The sequence below is a fragment of the Nelumbo lutea genome, chromosome 1 (genome assembly GCF_056320005.1).
Source record: "Nelumbo lutea isolate HS-2025 chromosome 1, American lotus-T2T, whole genome shotgun sequence".
Taxonomy (NCBI): domain Eukaryota; kingdom Viridiplantae; phylum Streptophyta; class Magnoliopsida; order Proteales; family Nelumbonaceae; genus Nelumbo; species Nelumbo lutea.
The window spans coordinates 102,331,063-102,348,078 of NC_142684.1; the positions used below are offsets into that span (position 1 = coordinate 102,331,063).

Genomic DNA, 17,016 nt, shown 5'->3' on the forward strand with positions numbered 1-17,016 from the left:
ATAGCCACAAATAATGCATAAATACATAAAAATGAATATTTAATGGCAAATATGAAGAAAAACATTACAATTAACATAGTGGGATGCATTGATATCATATAATTTTTTACTAATGTATCAATCAAGAGTCTAAGACACATTAAATAGATTTTTACAAAATAATACATGCATAAAGCCATTTTTCTTTTATTTTCTATTTAAGTCCACATATGCAACTATTATATTTTAATTATAATATTAATTTTATTTTATAATTTTTACTATTTTACATTAAAAAATCAACTAAATATTAAATTATCAATGCTTGGTAAATAATATTTTATTTTTATAAACAATAAATATGTTATCTTTAATTATTAAATACGTAATTTTTGTAAACAATAAATATAATATCAAATCTACTAAAATTTCTAAGATACATATCATATACAAATTCATAATTTTTAATTACTAAAAATTATTTCATTATTAATTTTATAAAATTAAAATCATTTTTTATATAAATGTACGTTAGTGGATTTGATAGATTCATTTAATATTATATTCTCAGTTATTTTGTAAATAATATTTTTATATTTAGTAATGATAAAATAATTTTATTTCATGTAAATTAAAATAATAACTAATAATTTATAAAAATATATAAGTATTTTAAGATATTTATCATGTAGAAATTTATAAACTTTAAGTACTAAAATAATTATTTATTATTAATTTTTTGTATGAATTTATTAAGATTAAAATCATTTTTTATATGAATGTGGATTTGATAGATTATTTATTCTATTAGTTTATAAAATACCAACTTTGAATTTCTTTTTTTAATTTTTTGTTGAAATTGTTATACATAATCATATGTTATTTGTTTAGATTGTATGTGATGCTATCGAATTTGGAGCTGAGGGCAATAGAGTAATTTCTGAGATCCGAGGGCCACGGGTCTCACCTACTAAGAGAGAAAAGATGCCACAGGCCCTAGGAGTGTTCCTAAGGGCCAGGAATTCGACGGTCAAGTTAGCCAAGAGCTTAAAGGAAGCAAAGGTTACCACAAGAGTGTAAGTAATTGCTCAAGTATGCGTGCATACCTCTAGTTGTAGTGTTTGTCCCGTTTATAGTAGGAGTCACCCAAGTGGGGAGTAATGCACGATGCGTCCCGTATATCGCAGTCACATAGGGGGGGACCTTGAGAGGTGTCGGCCAACCATGACCCCATGTCATTGGCTCAGAAGTAAATGCACCCAGAACGTGCGCTCACATTAAGTTCTCCTCAATCACTAAGAGCGGGAATTACCCGAATGCCCCTAGGAAACTATCACCAGTCGAGAATATCCCTAGACGATGCCAAGTGTCAAGATCTGGTGGGCTGGCCAAATATACCTATATCACTTTCCCTCTACTCTCGAAGCTGAGGCTGTGGGCTACGAGTGATTGATGCTGAGGCCTCAGCCTTGGCCAATGAGAGTAGTTGATAGTCTTCGTGAGCTTTATTGTTCATGGACCATGATTGGAATTGATTACATGATAGTGGCTAAGTCACCATTTCCCATACGGATGCTCTTTCCTTGCTCCCAACATCCGTATTTGGGATAGACACCGGATTCATTGATCGAAGAGTCATGTATGAGATAGGCCTGCATTTTGCTACATGGAGACTGTGTTTAGGACGAAAGTCCAAATGGTCGCGTCGATTTGGCATATGTTGAGTTGGAGATGATGGGCGAACTAGCATGGGATGGTAAGGCAGTTCGCTTATGGTCGTCGGATGGAGTGAATCTCTGTCGTTCATTTTCCTTTAAAAAGAAGGGGGAGATGGGAGAGACTCCACTATTTACTCACAACGTGTTCACTTGGATTAGGGCAAAGGAATTAGGGGGTGCAAGTTGGGCTAATTGGGCTAGGTTTAAGCTCAACCTAGGCAAAAGCCTAGGGTCAAGCCAAACTATCCATCTACACCCTTGTTCGTAGCGTATCACATACCCATATGCACCAATACCAATATGATACACCCTGTATCGACCGTATCATATTTATATTTGAATCCTTGATTGTAAGAGCAAGAAAAATATTCCATGCCTATTGGAGTAGCCTTGTGCTATAATTGTGAATACAACCAGAGCCATTCTACTCATATGGATGCCTTGAATACTGAGGCCCCATTTGGTTCGCAAGAATAGAGGTCTGGAATCGGAATTGGAATGGGCTATTCCGATCCAACTGTTTGGTTGGTTAGAATCAGAATCCCATTCCCATTTCTATTAGAATGGAATTCCCCCATTTGAGAGAATGATCATTCCCTCCCCCTCTCTTGGGAATGAAATCCCATTCATGCTTATTCCAATTCCCATTCCCATTCCTGTCTGAACAAAATAGACTAAGGGAATGGACCATTCCGATTTTGACTGTGAACCAAACGAACCATGAATTCTCACATTGCACCTAATCCATTGTATTCAAGGCTTCATACTCTATTATACGTAAAGAGGGGTTTCTTTGCAAATACACAGCAAGGGTTAGGGCAAAGGAATTAGGGTGCAAGTTGGGCAGGTTGGGCTAGGTTTAAGCCCAACCTAGGCCCAATCCTAAGGTCAAGCCAAACTATCCAACTCAGGGCTAGCCTAAACTGAAATTTGATGCACTCAAGTTGGGTCAGGTCAAAGATGGGCTTGGGCTGGTCTATCAAGCCATACTAAAATTTGATATAAAATGTATAAATGCGTATGTGTATGTGTATGCGTATGCATGCATGTACGGTTTAATTCAGGCTCATGATACCTAAGGACTAGAACCAAGCTTAGCCCAAAAAAATAAAAATTCTCAAACTTTTGAACTCAGGCCCAACTTAAGGTTCAAAGTCCAAACCCAACTTATATAAATTTGTGAGCTGGATTGGGCCTACTCAAGGTGCACCCTTGAAAGCAATGACCAAGGGTAGGATACAATGAGCCTTAAGTTGGTTCAGTTTTTGTAAAGACGAAGAGCAACATGAAGGCCATATTGCTAGCGGAGGTGGCAGCGAAGACGATCGCAAAAAAGGGTGCAGCCGATAGTACACCTGGAGGTAGTCAGAGGAGGGTATAGCCAAGATGATGGCCGAGACTGAGGCATCCTTGCCATTTGTCGAATTTGTCGAACAACAGGGCCGACTACTTCTTCCTATTGTTCTTCTTGGTTGGACTGTCGATCAACCCATCTCTATCCTTCCTCTTCTTCTCATTGGGACCCGCCTCGGGGTTCTTGAGGCGGTTGTTGGCCTCGGCTTCATCAACCATAATGTACTTCTACACTTTATTTAGGATTTTCGCTTTATTCTTATGCAGAGTCTTGGAAATGGACCAATTGAGGGGTCTCAAGAGGAGGCCACTGATGGTAACAGCCATAGACACCGAGGGGTCAAGATCTTTGACCTCGAATTCCTCCTGGTTGAATCTCTTCATATATGTTTGAAGGCTCTCCCCATGCTTTTTCTTGATGGGCACCAGGGAGATGATGGTCTTCTAAAATTCTCGGCTACTCACAAGTGTGCCAAAAAAAGGTCTAGAAACTAGTCCTAGGAGCTGATAAAACAAGGGGGGCATGGAGAACCATTTGTGGGTGGCTCCCTTGAAAGTGGCCTATAAGGCCCTACACATTAGTGCATCGGAGTAATCATGAAGGAGCATTAGGGCACGAAAACTCTCCAAATGGTCTTTCAGATCTGTGCTCCTATCATATGTCTCAAGAGTAGGTGCCTTGAGGTTAGGCAGGAACAGCTTCAAGGTGATGGAGTCAATGAAGGCCTCCATTCATGTGGATGAGGTGGGCTAACTAGTGGAGGCATCACCTTGGCCCTCCTTCACCTGTCTGATCTCATCTTGTATGGAACCTATCTATGCCTGGAGGTCCCTGAGGCATCAGTCAATTTGAGGCACGGGGACCTCGGCCAGCTCCCGAGGCTATCTCACTTAGGAGAGATCTACATGGTTCCCAGAATTTTCTAACTCAACCTGATCCCGAGCCCTAAGAAAGCAGTGATTGTTGAGGTGATCGCGGAGGTTGGATACTGGTGGGGGAGAGGCATGGCATCGACCGGCTCCTGATTGTTGAGGGGGTTGTAATGGACAGAGCACCCGTTGTTGTCCCTATTGTGGTTGGAGGCAGTGCGGTCAACGTGACAATCTCGACGGTCTTCTAGAGCATCACGGACAAGGGAGCCGTGGTGGTTTCCACCTTGGCTAGGTGGAAGCTGAGATGTGTTAGACCAATATTTGCTTGCCCAGCAACTACTGCTACCAGACTTCGAGGGGTCATCGGCAATGCACATGCCTCAATGCTAGCTCACCTATATGTGGTCAGGTTTCCTACCTTGTTGGTACTAGCCCCTGATAGGGTGGCCACCGTATGGAAGGCCCCTTGTCAAGCACCGCAATTCATCTAATTGTTGGGCCAAGCTATCTAGTTACTAAAGCACCGCACTGAACTGCTCATGAGTGACCACGTTTTGAGCATGGTGACATTGTCTTGGTTATCATCTGTTTTTTCGGAAATATTAGGTGGTTTCTAAAAGTTTTGTCAAAGAGGAATGATTTTAAGTCTTTCTAACAGACAACACCAAATGATGTTGTCAAAACTGGAGCTAAGGGAAGAAAAGTAATTTCCGAGGTCAGAGGCCCCGGGAGTGTTCCCAAGGGTGAGGATTCCGACGGTCAAGTTAGCCGAGAGCTTAAAGGAAGCAAAGGTCAACACAAGAGTGTAAGTGATTGCTCGAGTATATGTGCGTGCCTCTGGTTGTAGTGTCCCTTTCATAGTAGGAGTCGCTCAAGTGGGGAGTAATGCACGATGTGTAACCGTCCCGTATATCACAGTCATGTAGAGAGGGACTTGGAGAGGCGTTAGCTGACCACAACCCCATGTCATTAGCTCAGGAGTAAATGCACCTAGAACATGCGCCTGCATTAATAGCTCCTTAGTCGCTGAGGGTGAGAATTACCCAAATGCCCTTAGAAAACTATCACTAGTTTAGAATACCCCTGGCTGATGCCACGTGTTATGATCTAGTGGACTGACCAAATATACCTATATCAGTATGTAAACACAAAAGTTATTAAGTTATTATGTTTCATTTAGTATCATAAGAAGCAAGGTGGTCCAGTGCTCTAAAGATGCATTTAAGATTTAGGTGTAAAAGTGACTAGGGATTGAATCACGCTAGGAGTGTGTTTTTAATAAATAGACACCATACGCAATGTAGCATCAATGTGTATCACTGTGTATTGGTCTAATACAATGTGATACGTGCCAATATGGGCAAGTATCACAATTCAACAGATAAACCGTTGTTCATAGTGTATCCCATACCCATACACATTGATACTGAAGTGATATGCCCTGTATTGGGCATATCATATTGATATCTCAATCCTTGAGTATAAGAGCGAGAAAAATTCTCCATGCCCATTGGTGTAGCCTTAGGCTAAAATTTTGAATACAACCAGAACCATGATACTCATACGGGTGCCTTAAATATTAAATTCACATAATGAGAATAATCCATTATTTTTAAGGCTTCATACTCTATTACGTGTAAAGAGGGGTTTATGTGCCAATACATAGCAAGGGTTAGGGCAAAGGAATTAGGGGGTGCAAGTTGGGCTAATTGGGCTAGGTTTAAGCTCAACCTAGGCAAAAGCCTAGGGTCAAGCCAAATTATCCATCTACACCCTTGTTCGTAGCGTATCCCATACCCATATGCACCAATACCAATATGATACACCCTGTATCGACCGTATCATATTTATATTTGAATCCTTGATTGTAAGAGCAAGAAAAATATTCCATGCCTATTGGAGTAGCCTTGTGCTATAATTGTGAATACAACCAGAGCCATGCTACTCATACGGATGCCTTGAATACTGAGGCCCCATTTGGTTCGCAAGAATAGAGGTCTGGAATCGGAATTGGAATGGGCTATTCCGATCCAACTGTTTGGTTGGTTAGAATCAGAATCCCATTCCCATTTCTATTAGAATGGAATTCCCCCATTTGAGAGAATGATCATTCCCTCCCCCTCTCTTGGGAATGAAATCCCATTCATGCTTATTCCAATTCCCATTCCCATTCCTGTCTGAACAAAATAGACTAAGGGAATGGACCATTCCGATTTTGACTGTGAACCAAACGAACCATGAATTCTCACATTGCACCTAATCCATTGTATTCAAGGCTTCATACTCTATTATACGTAAAGAGGGGTTTCTTTGCAAATACACAGCAAGGGTTAGGGCAAAGGAATTAGGGTGCAAGTTGGGCAGGTTGGGCTAGGTTTAAGCCCAACCTAGGCCCAATCCTAAGGTCAAGCCAAACTATCCAACCCAGGGCTAGCCCAAACTGAAATTTGATGCACTCAAGTTGGGTCAGGTCAAAGATGGGCTTGGGCTGGTCTATCAAGCCATACTAAAATTTGATATAAAATGTATATATGTGTATGTGTATGTGTATGCGTATGCATGCATGTACGGTTTACAAATATATATATATATATATATATATATATATATATATATATATATATGCATCCAAATATGTCTATATATGTAAATATGTATGTAAATAGATAAGTTCAATTCAGGCTCATGATACCTAAGGACTAGAACCAAGCTTAGCCCAAAAAAATAAAACTGCTCAAACTTTTGAACTCAGGCCCAACTTAAGGTTCAAAGTCCAAACCCAACTTATATAAATTTGTGAGCTGGATTGGGCCTACTCAAGGTGCACCCTTGAAAGCAATGACCAAGGGTAGGATACAATGAATGGAGGTAGAGGGTTAAAGGAACTTGAATCAGATATTCCTATTCATATTTGCATGTATAAATATTCATATGTATGTATGTATGTATGTATGTATGTATTTATTTGACATGTATGTGAACCAATAATTTTTAGTTTAAATGCAAATTTTAGAATAAGTATCATAATCCTAAAGCATCATGGTATTGTTCTTATAGGAATGTTGATGTTGGTAAATCCTAACCTGTTGATCTTATAGTGACTGAAAAAATGCCAAACTTAAATCTAAAAACTAAGAATTTATTTTTTAAATGAAAGTTAAAATATTTAGACAAATAAACTAACTAAATGACAAGCCAGTAAAAATGTGTTTAATGTTGACAACTCCACACCCAATCATACATTAAGAATATCTCCCACAAGACACTTGTATGTTTCATTCATGAGGAGATGTTTTTGATGTAAACTTGGATATCATGCTATCAAGGTGTTAACATGCTATTTGGTGGCAGCATATCCCATCACCCTAATAACATTAGGTTTGATTAGCAATAGTGTTGGGAGTCAACAACTTAGGTAGCACAAGGGGTTTGACCTTTACGTGGTCCATAAAAATAATTAATTTTTATTTGTTTTTTAATGAATTTGCATCATGTTGATTTGGCAAATTCATGAAATGCAACTATTATTAAACATTGCCATGGAAAACACCACCATATCATTCCCTCGCATTGAGGTAGTAGGAATTGGAAATAAGCCTGAACCATATTCTTACTTGGATCACAATTGCTTTTTATTATATTTGGCTTGTGCGTAATGAAAAATATTTAGGATTTGTTCAGTGCATCTTAATGTGTATCAACCCTCTTTTTCAATCATTGTTTGGTAATCTAGGAATGGAGCCAATCGTCACCATTCCTATGACTTACCTCTCAGAACTAATTATGTCCTATTTACATATTGATTCTTCAAAATGTTCCTTTGATTATATTTGGTTTAACTCAAAACTTCAATTTCTTCGTATTGCAGGAGGTTGCCAATGGCTTCAAGGATTTCCTAAAGATGTTGAACTTATCAGTATTTAATAGGGTCTTAAGCCAACAACTCAGAGAGGGTGGTCTGTATTATTCATGGCTCTGTCTCTTCTAATGTCATCAAAGATTCCAAGCATCAGCTTAGGTTACCATGGAAATGTTTTCATCTCCAATCCACTGTTACTTCATACTTGTCTAATTTTGGGAGGTCTTCTTTTTCTTTTTGTTATATAAATAGATAAGCAAATAGGTATGCTTATACTTTGGCCCAATTTTCCAAAAAAAAAAAAAAAAATTGAGATAGAGAAAAGCATTAGAAAACCATCATCCCTAGAACGAGATCATTTATCCACATGCATAATTTCATCAACAAGCCTTTAAATATCTTGTACATGAAAAGCATCATTTCTTAATATTTGAATGATCTTATCCAATAATATAAATCCCCACATTTTTGGAAAGTTGAGATCCTTTTTTATTAGTTCAATTTTGATTTCAAAAAATGTAGGTCCCATGGCTTCACACTCCCGTAACAACATGTGATCTTTCTATCTATAGAAAGTGAGAAACTCCATGAATCATAACCATAGCAAAGGGTTTATGTTAGATTAGGGATGTGACTTTTTGTCATAATTTAAATGGACCTTACCCAAAGACCCAATCCCAAAGAAATCTAAATTCTAAAATGCCAACTCAGTCACTAAGGATAGAACTACAACAACAAATAACAAACTTGGAGCTCAAACGACAAATGTTATGCTATTGAATGAACTTATACAAAGTATATACACACACACTTGCACAAAGTTTTCAATTTAAAAATTGTTTGCTAATTTAAGTTATATGTATTCAATCTTTATTAGAAAACTAATAAACAACAATAAACTTTTAATAAAGGTAAAAGTCTAATGAAAGCTGTATGAATAACAATAAAATCAAAGGAGTTAAGAAAGAAGTAAAATTGTCATACAATGTGAAATAAAATAAACATATTTTGCAAGTGCTTCTTTCGGCCAATAAATAATATTGTCCTATTTACATATTCAAATGCCTGAAGTTGAAAAATTTTGGTTGTCTTCATTATCCTAATAATAATTGATGTGTAATTATATATTCATAATTTATATAAAAAAATTGTAATTAAGATCAGTAACATGTAACACCTTACTTCATAGTCTAATGCTAAACAAATCTATTTTCTTGGAAGACTTTCATCTGTATTTGTTGATCCAATAATTGAATATTCACTTGTACTATATTTCATGTCAATTCCATTGTCAACTACAAAAACTTTGGACACAGTGAAACTTAAATTTTGATATTGCAAATCATATGAAGAAAGTTTGATTTGAAAATCAAAAGTCGATCCAATCACTCCATCAAAAATTACACTCAATAATTCATCCCATTCTCATGAATGAAAATTTAATAAATTTCTTATAATACAGTAACATTAAATCCAAAATAAATGAAAAAATAGTACCTTAAGTGAAACATCTATCAGATGTGCTATTGAATATTCGATTAAAAATTTTGTTTCTTTATTAAATAGAACAAAAGTAGCAAAACCTGTGTAATTTCTCGCCCCCACCTTGATCCTAAATCTAGAAAAAACTAAAATAATCGATTAAAATTAAAAATTATATCATTATAATTAATAAAAATAAATATTTACCTTGCTTCAAGATAGGGAACATCAATATTACACTTGTTGCAATGTGATGTAGGGTCTTGTAATTTTTTTTTTTTTGCACACTTTGTACATGCAATATAATATCATCCACATTCATGTATTATCTTGTTTATGGATACTTTACAAGTATAAATAATGCCCTTTTTATTAATAAATAAATAAATATTTATAATTTTTAATTCATTAATGTTATTCAAGATTCATGCAAACCTTAGATGTGTTATCTGCTTTTAGGTCAAACAATTCAGAAACTGTTCTCCTGTTTTTTAAAAGTCTCTCCTTCAACAATAAAGAATCATTATCAAGTATATCTATTTCTCCAATTGTTGACAATGAATTTGATCCAACACTATGAAATGGTTCAAAAAATTTAACAATAAATTAGATAATTTGAACAAGAACAATAATAGAAATAAGGGTTCCTTTGGTTCACAATCGGAATCGGAATCAGAATGGTCCATACCTATATTATGTTTGGTTCAAACAAGAATGGAAATGGAAATTAAAATCAACAGGAATAGGATTTCATTCCCAATGGAGGGACAGGGAATGACCATTTTCTCAAATGGGGGAATGTCATTCTAATAGGAATAGCAATGGGATTCTAATTCCACCCAACCAAACAGTTGGAATCGGAGTAGCCCATTCCGATTCCAATTACAAACCCCTATTCCCACGAATCAAACGGTGTTTAATTTACAATATATACAATTCATACCTTGCTAAGAAATTATTGATACATTCATTTTGCAATTTTAAGTATAACTTTGTTGCAATTGTTGACGAGAGATATGTAACACCTACACGCATATTTAACATTCAACATTATAATATAATATAATATAATATAACAAAATAAATTTAAGATTGAATGGTTAAACTTACCATGATATTTCTTTACTAGTTGAAGTGATGATCAAAATATTTGTACTTGATTTATTTCCAATTACTTCTCTCCCCCTTCTTAAACCCATCAAATCCCCATTGCTTCTTTGTTGATTTTGATGCCCTCTCATCCGGATCTAGCTCCAAATCGCTGTCCACATTTTTGTCTCTCTGTTCTCTCTGAAACAGAGTATGAAGCAGTTTCTTCTTCACCTTTGCTTTCTCTTTCCTTTTCAAACTTAATGGGAAAAGGTGGTTGCCGTCGTCATCATCACCGAACAATGGATCTCCATCATCTCCATCCATCAGATGTGTTCCTTGCCCTGATTTCAGAAAATGGGCATGCAAACGCGGAGATATGTGTGAATAGGCACATGGAGTCTTCGAGTGCTGACTTCACTTGGCGCAGTAAAAGGCTCGACTTTGCAAGGACGACACAAATTGCACGAGGCGTGTCTGTTTCTTAGCCCACACATCTAAGGAGTTGTGTCCCCTGTATGTCTCCATGGGCTCTACTATTCCTTCTCCTCGCTAATTTCCGCGGGAGGAGAGGAGGAGAGGAGAAGTCTTATAAACGAAGGAAACAACGGTTGGAAGTTGCAGATCCCAACCATTGGCTATCCTCCGATGCTAGACACCCAGAAAATGGGGAGATCATTCAGTTGTTTGCCAGTGGACGGTCGTTAATTTCCCCAAGGTGAAAGCTAGGGCACTATGGAGCCGATACTTCAAAGTGGGCGACTATGATTGTCGGCTCCACGTCTACCCCGAAGGTAACTCCCAAGCCATTCCTGGTTACTTCTCTATCTCCAAATCATGGATCCTCGCCGATCATCGTCCTCAACACCTCCTCTCCATCGTTAATCATCTTGGCGAATCCAAGTCCATTCAGAGAGACTCTTGGCACCACTTCTCCAACAAGAAGAAATCTCACGGCTAGTGCGACTTCATCCCTTCTTCCCTAATTTTGGATCCCAAGGCCAGGTTCCTCTTCAATAACGATTATGTTGTCATCACCACAAATATTTTGGACTTGAATGAATCAATCTCCTTCTCTCATGATAACAATGAGTTACAATCTTCAATAACGATTTTGTTCTCCAATTTCAGATGTTTTGAGTGGAAAATTCACTTGGAAGGTGCATAACCTCATATTGCTCAAGGAGATGATCAATTACCCAGAAGATAATGAGCATGATTTTTTCCTACATGTGAATGTAACCCTTGGATTAGTGTTTATCAAAGCTCGATCAATGGAGTAGAGTATCTATCGATGTGCTTGGAGAGTAACATGGAGAAGTCAATAATTCCTGACCGGAGTTCTTATGGTCGATTTGCAGCTAACAAGAGTGAAAAGGATAACAAAGAGGGGAAGAGTTCGGAGAATAGTAGAGGGCAAATTTGACATTTTGTTTCCTTCCATTAGCACTTAATAGTGATGTCAATTTTAAAAAACAGTAAGGGTACTTTAAGACAATATGTAAACAGAAAAGGAACATTTTGTCAATTTCGTGAACAGTAGGGTAGCTTAAGAGATTTACCCTTCTATTGATGCTCGGAATGGCGGAGGGCAACAAAGTAATTTCACCCCTGGACTCCGAAGGCCGGCCGAAGGCTTTTAAGACTCGGAGAGGTTGCTATTGAGGACGAGGTGTGTCGGTCGAGGCGGGGTGGATCCTGAGTCCGATAGAAGCTGAGGGTAAATGGCTGAAGTGCTACAAGGTAGAAACTCGTCAGAGGCCCCAGGTGAGAACCCGAGGCAAAGTCTCCGACGATCAAGTTAGTACAAGGTACGAATGGAGAGTACCAGGACAGGATCCTAGTAGGTAGCTCTATAATAAAGTCACGATAGCAGTCATAGCAATAGTTATTATGACAATAGGTGTAGGTCTTGAATTTCTGTAACCCCCTTACCTGGAGGGGGGTACCCCTATTTATACTTGAGTTGCCTGGAGGTAGGTGGAGATGAACGCTTGAGATGGGAGTCGTACGAGGGCCTGCAACGAGTTTGGCAGGGTCATGTGAGTGCACTGCGATTGGCTCCGTACGATGGGGGCAGGGCAACCCCTGTTGTAGTTGATCTTGTTCCTTGATCTAGCACTCATGGGTTGGGCCTCCCAGCCTCAAATGGGTTGGGTTGGGTTGGGTCACCCCACATCACTTGCCCCCCACTCCCGATGCCAAAGAGGAAAATTCAGCTTCGGCTTATGGGAGTAATAATGGTGAGTGCCAGTGGGCCCGACAGCCGAGGTGTACCCTATGGTAGCGTCCTCTTTCGTGTCTCTGCCTGGTTCATCTTTATGAGTTGGGTCGAGGCTGCGAGTGGTTTACAACACTACTACTTCAGACAAGTGATTCGGGAGGTATGCTCAGTGTGGATGTTCTAGTGGCGTCATTTGGGCTGAAAGCATAGGGGGCCAAAGGCTGTATAGGCCGAAGACCTATGGAGCCGAAGGCTGTTTAGGCTGAAGACCTATGAAACCCGAGGACCCGTGCATGGGGCGGCTTTTCGATCTGACCAATGCACGCACTCGTGCAGCCGGTCCCATAAGCCAGTGGTCCACAGTGGGCGGACACGTTGGTTCACCCAGAGCGTCATTTCACCTTTCGAGGGTGAGCGTCGTTTTGCCTTCCAAGGGCAAGCATTTAGGGATGAGGCATAGCTGGATTGTAGGTGTGGAGGCATTTCACGTCCATTGGATTAGGGACGATCCAAACCGTCGCTAGCACGTTGTTTCGCCTTACGAAGTTGAGCGTCACACGGCGCGCCATGATTGAGTAGTGGAGGCGGTGGCTTCTTAGCCATTGGATCTTGAGAAATCAGGGCCGTTCATTCCTCTTTAAATAGGGACCTTAGTAGTAACATTCTTGTCGTTTACCTCTAAGTGCCTTTGCCTTCGAGTGAAATCAGCTTCTGGACTCTCCAACCTTCAACACTTTACTCTCACTCTTTCTTCCTCCACATTTCTTAGGTTACTTTAAACAATGTCTTTCTCGGATTCTGGAACTGAGTGCTATGAACTTTTGCATGAGTCAAAAGGGAGTTCTTCTCGTACCCCTTCTCCCCTTTGCCCCTTGAGTCCTTCTACTCTTGCCCACCTTCGGTAGGAGGTCATGGTGCTCCGGGGAAGGGTATCCCCTGAGGGTGCCGAAGGCAGCCATCGAGGCGAGGACCCTCCCTCTGAGAGTGCCGCTTCTGTGACACTAAGGAAGGTTGAAGGGGCTTGCCCAGCCGAGGGGGAGGGAACCCTAGACCACCTTCCCGGGACGAAGGCTGCCCAAGTAGTAGCTAAGACTGATGTTCTCCGCTTGGGTTTCGAAAACTCTCTGGATGGGGACCAGGTCAAAGCTCTGGCAAGGCAGTAGTACTTCATTCCCTCGTCCTATGGTATGAGGGTGCCCGAAGTAAGCAAATGGTCGTGGACTCCTAAGGAGGGGGAGATCTGCGTCTACCAACATTTCCTCTAGTTCAGTCTCCAGTTTCCCCTTCATCTGTTGATTTCCGAACTGTTGAGGGTGTATGGAATTACTCTTAGCCAGCTGGTGCCCAACGACCATAGTGGTCATGCTGTTGGTGGCTTGGTTCTAGGGGGTGGAGCTAACGCTAAGGCTCTTCCAAGCATTGTTTGTTCCAATGAGGCATTATTTCGCAAACAGCATGTACTACCTCCAACCCCGTAAGACCAAGCCGATAGACAATCCTTCTTCCATGCATAACTGGAAGGGAAAATTTTTCTTTCTATCTTGCCCCGAGGGTTGGTCCTTCAAGTCCGGGTGGGTAGAGGTTAGCTAAGCTACAGAGAAGAGTGTCCCAGTGCTCACGAGTGAGGAGAATGATGATCTCACGCAATTGCTCGACCTGTGGATAGGTCGAGCCCAACTCTTGGTGGAGGAGGAGGTCCCACTAGTTTTTGTGGGTATCAGCCCTGCTCTCCTCGGTAAGAGAGACCCTGCAGTCCTTTAACACGTCCCTTTCCCCCTCCCTTTTTCTTCTCCTTTCTCTCTCTCTTTTTTTGTTGCCTTACTGATGGCTTTACTTTGTTTGAAGAGGTGTTAATGGATGCCTGCCAGGGTGTTCTGGAACGTGCTCATACCATGCAAAAGGAACGGGCCAAGATGCCTCAAAGGCCTTCTGATGGGTAGAAGGAGAAGGTCTCTACCCGTGCAAAGGGGGGGGCACAGGGGGTCAACCGTAGCAGAAGGTGGCCCACACCCGGAGTTCTATTGGAAATGCTTCAAGGGGGTCCCACATAGAGCGGATGGGGCCATTTTTTGCTCCCATGCCGTTGGAGGAGCTTGCCCAGTGATCTGATCAAATCTTCCACCTTCAGTGGGAGGTCCACAAGGGGTACTCAATTCGCAACGCGGGAGTTGGCCCAGCACTGACAAGCGGGTCCCTGTTGTCTCAGGACTGCTTTCAGATGTTGGGGAAGGCCCCTAACAAGATGTATGACAAAGGGTTGCAGAGCCTAGCCGAGGTAACAGTCTGTTCCTCTTCGCTTTTCTTTTTTCTTTCGTTCTTTTTGCTGGGTATTGAATGTTTTCTTGTTGCAAGTCTGCCTTCATTTTGTTGGTCTATTGGATCGACTAAAGTTGACCTTGGCCAATATGGATAAGTTGGAGGCTGAGAAAGACAAGCTTCAGCAAACAGCCACCAGCACTGTGGAGAAGTGCCACGAGATGCAGCGGTTCTTAAGTGACAAACAAAAGTTCCGCAAGGAGGCCGAGGAGAACCTGAAGAAGACATAAGATCTTCTTGCCAAGGAACATATTGAGAGGGCTCGAGTCGAGAGCCTCGTCTCCAAGGCCGAGCGGCGTCTCCATCAAGCTTAGGAGGGCATCTCTGAGGCAAACAGGCAGGCAGCCAAGGCAGAACGGAGGGCCGAGGAGGCAACTAAGAGGGCTGTCGAGGCCGAGTAGAAGGCAGTTGATACCGAGAAGAGGGCCCAGGAAGAAGAGAAACGAGCTAATGAGCTGGTCGACCTCGCTTCTGGGGCTTATTTGGACGGGATCGAGGACACCAAGAAGGCACTCCTGGCGGTGCTTCTGAACTTCGATGTTGAATCTCTGAAGGTGATTCTCGATACCCTCGAAGAGGCTACTGACTCTACACTTCCTCGTCCAGCTGGTGGTGAGCATAAGCCTGGCTTCTTTCTTCTTTTTTATTTCGTATATGTATTCAGCCTGAGGGGCCATGAAACAAATTTGTAAAACCAATGGAATATTTTGTGCATAATGAAAATCGGAGGAGTTTTTTTATCTTTTGCTTCGATTGTTGCACTTGTGTTTTGTTGTGCTATCTTTCCTTGTATGTTTTTGCACCATTTTTTGCACTTAGGCTTTTGTTGTTAAAGGGTCCTTGCCCCTTCAAAAGAAAAAACTCAGCATGAGACAAACGTAGTTCTCTTCGGTTTACTTTGCGCATCAAAAGCGTGGCAAAGGGGTGGCCAAGGCGAGGCCTCCGCAGTTAGATCGGGGCTTGCCTGGCCTGGCACCCCTCTAAGTGTCCACTTAGGCAGGCCAAATAGGCATGTGATGGAGGGACGCCAAAGAAAAGCGTGGGGCTCTCCTGGCTCTCTCTCCTTTCCCTATATATGGGTAAATAGCAAGATGACATGTTGACGCGAGAGTGGGGGCTGATGTTTTCCTGCCTCTCATTCTTCTAAGTGTTGGATTCGACAAGGCCAAAAAGGCCTGCCGTACTGCAGGGTAACCAAGACAGAGCAAAGGTCTATCTGGCTCCGCGGGGCCTAGGCAAAGCCAAGGTTCACTTGGCTCCAACATCCCTACGCCTTAGCTTTGGCAAAGCCGAGGTGGCCAGCCTTATTGGTGGGGGGGTGGCCGAAACAAAGCTGAGGCTCGTCTAGCTCCAATAGGACCTAGGCGAAGCCAAGGCTCGCCTGGCTCCTATATCCCCGCATGCCTGTTTCAACGAGGTCGAGCACAACACTACATAGGGGCTAGCTTTCTTTGTTGGTAGCACTAAGTGTGAAAGTTCAGGAGGTTAGTCGCCGCCGAGGCGGGGTGTTGAGGCACATGGGACCCTCGACCATCCTGGCGTATTTTGATGCACTAAGTTATAGCTAAGGTGTCTGTTACTTATTCGTTAAGTCTTGGTGTCGGTCTAGCGAGGGGGTATAGTCTCACCCAAAATTATTACCCTTGGCTAAGTAGTCGTTGAAACGTAGCTTTAGGTGTCGGATCCATAGAGAAGATGATTAAACCAACAAAAGGAGTTATTGTTAAGAGTGAATAACCAAGAAAAATGATTTTCTAAAAATAAAAAGAAGAGAAAAAAAAATAGAATAAAAGTAACGATGATTAATGGATGAAAAGTAGTTAGTGATGAACAAGGCTTCGAGATTCACTTGATCGATTTGCTTAACTAGTCTAGAATTTGATTCCTATTTATTACTCAATTGCAAGTTTCACATCTCAAACAAACAATCGGAAAATATAACTTTGAAACCAACGACAAGACAAAAGTATTTGTTCTAAGAGAATTAATTTTCAATGAAGAACAAAATGATATGTTCTTACAAGATATCCAAGAACAACAATATATCAGATTGTTAGTATTGCAGTCAATGATCAACTCATAAAATAAATCTACCCAATCAACTATTTTCTAAGAAATTGCAC

The 17,016-nt window shown here is 40.9% G+C and overlaps 2 long non-coding RNA genes across 2 annotated transcripts; one reads left to right on the forward strand and one right to left on the reverse strand.

The window, feature by feature from the left end:
• Positions 1-9,846: 9,846 nt before the first annotated feature.
• Positions 9,847-10,915, reverse strand: LOC148876477 (uncharacterized). The gene is made up of 2 exons (XR_016113005.1): positions 10,375-10,915; positions 9,847-10,289 (listed from the first exon to the last, which is right to left on the reverse strand). It is a non-coding gene; the product is annotated as an uncharacterized LOC148876477 (long non-coding RNA).
• Positions 10,916-11,221: 306 nt separating this feature from the next.
• On the forward strand, positions 11,222-11,902 carry LOC148876478 (uncharacterized). Its single transcript, XR_016113006.1, has 2 exons — positions 11,222-11,358; positions 11,485-11,902. It is a non-coding gene; the product is annotated as an uncharacterized LOC148876478 (long non-coding RNA).
• The last annotated feature ends 5,114 nt before the right edge of the window (positions 11,903-17,016 follow it).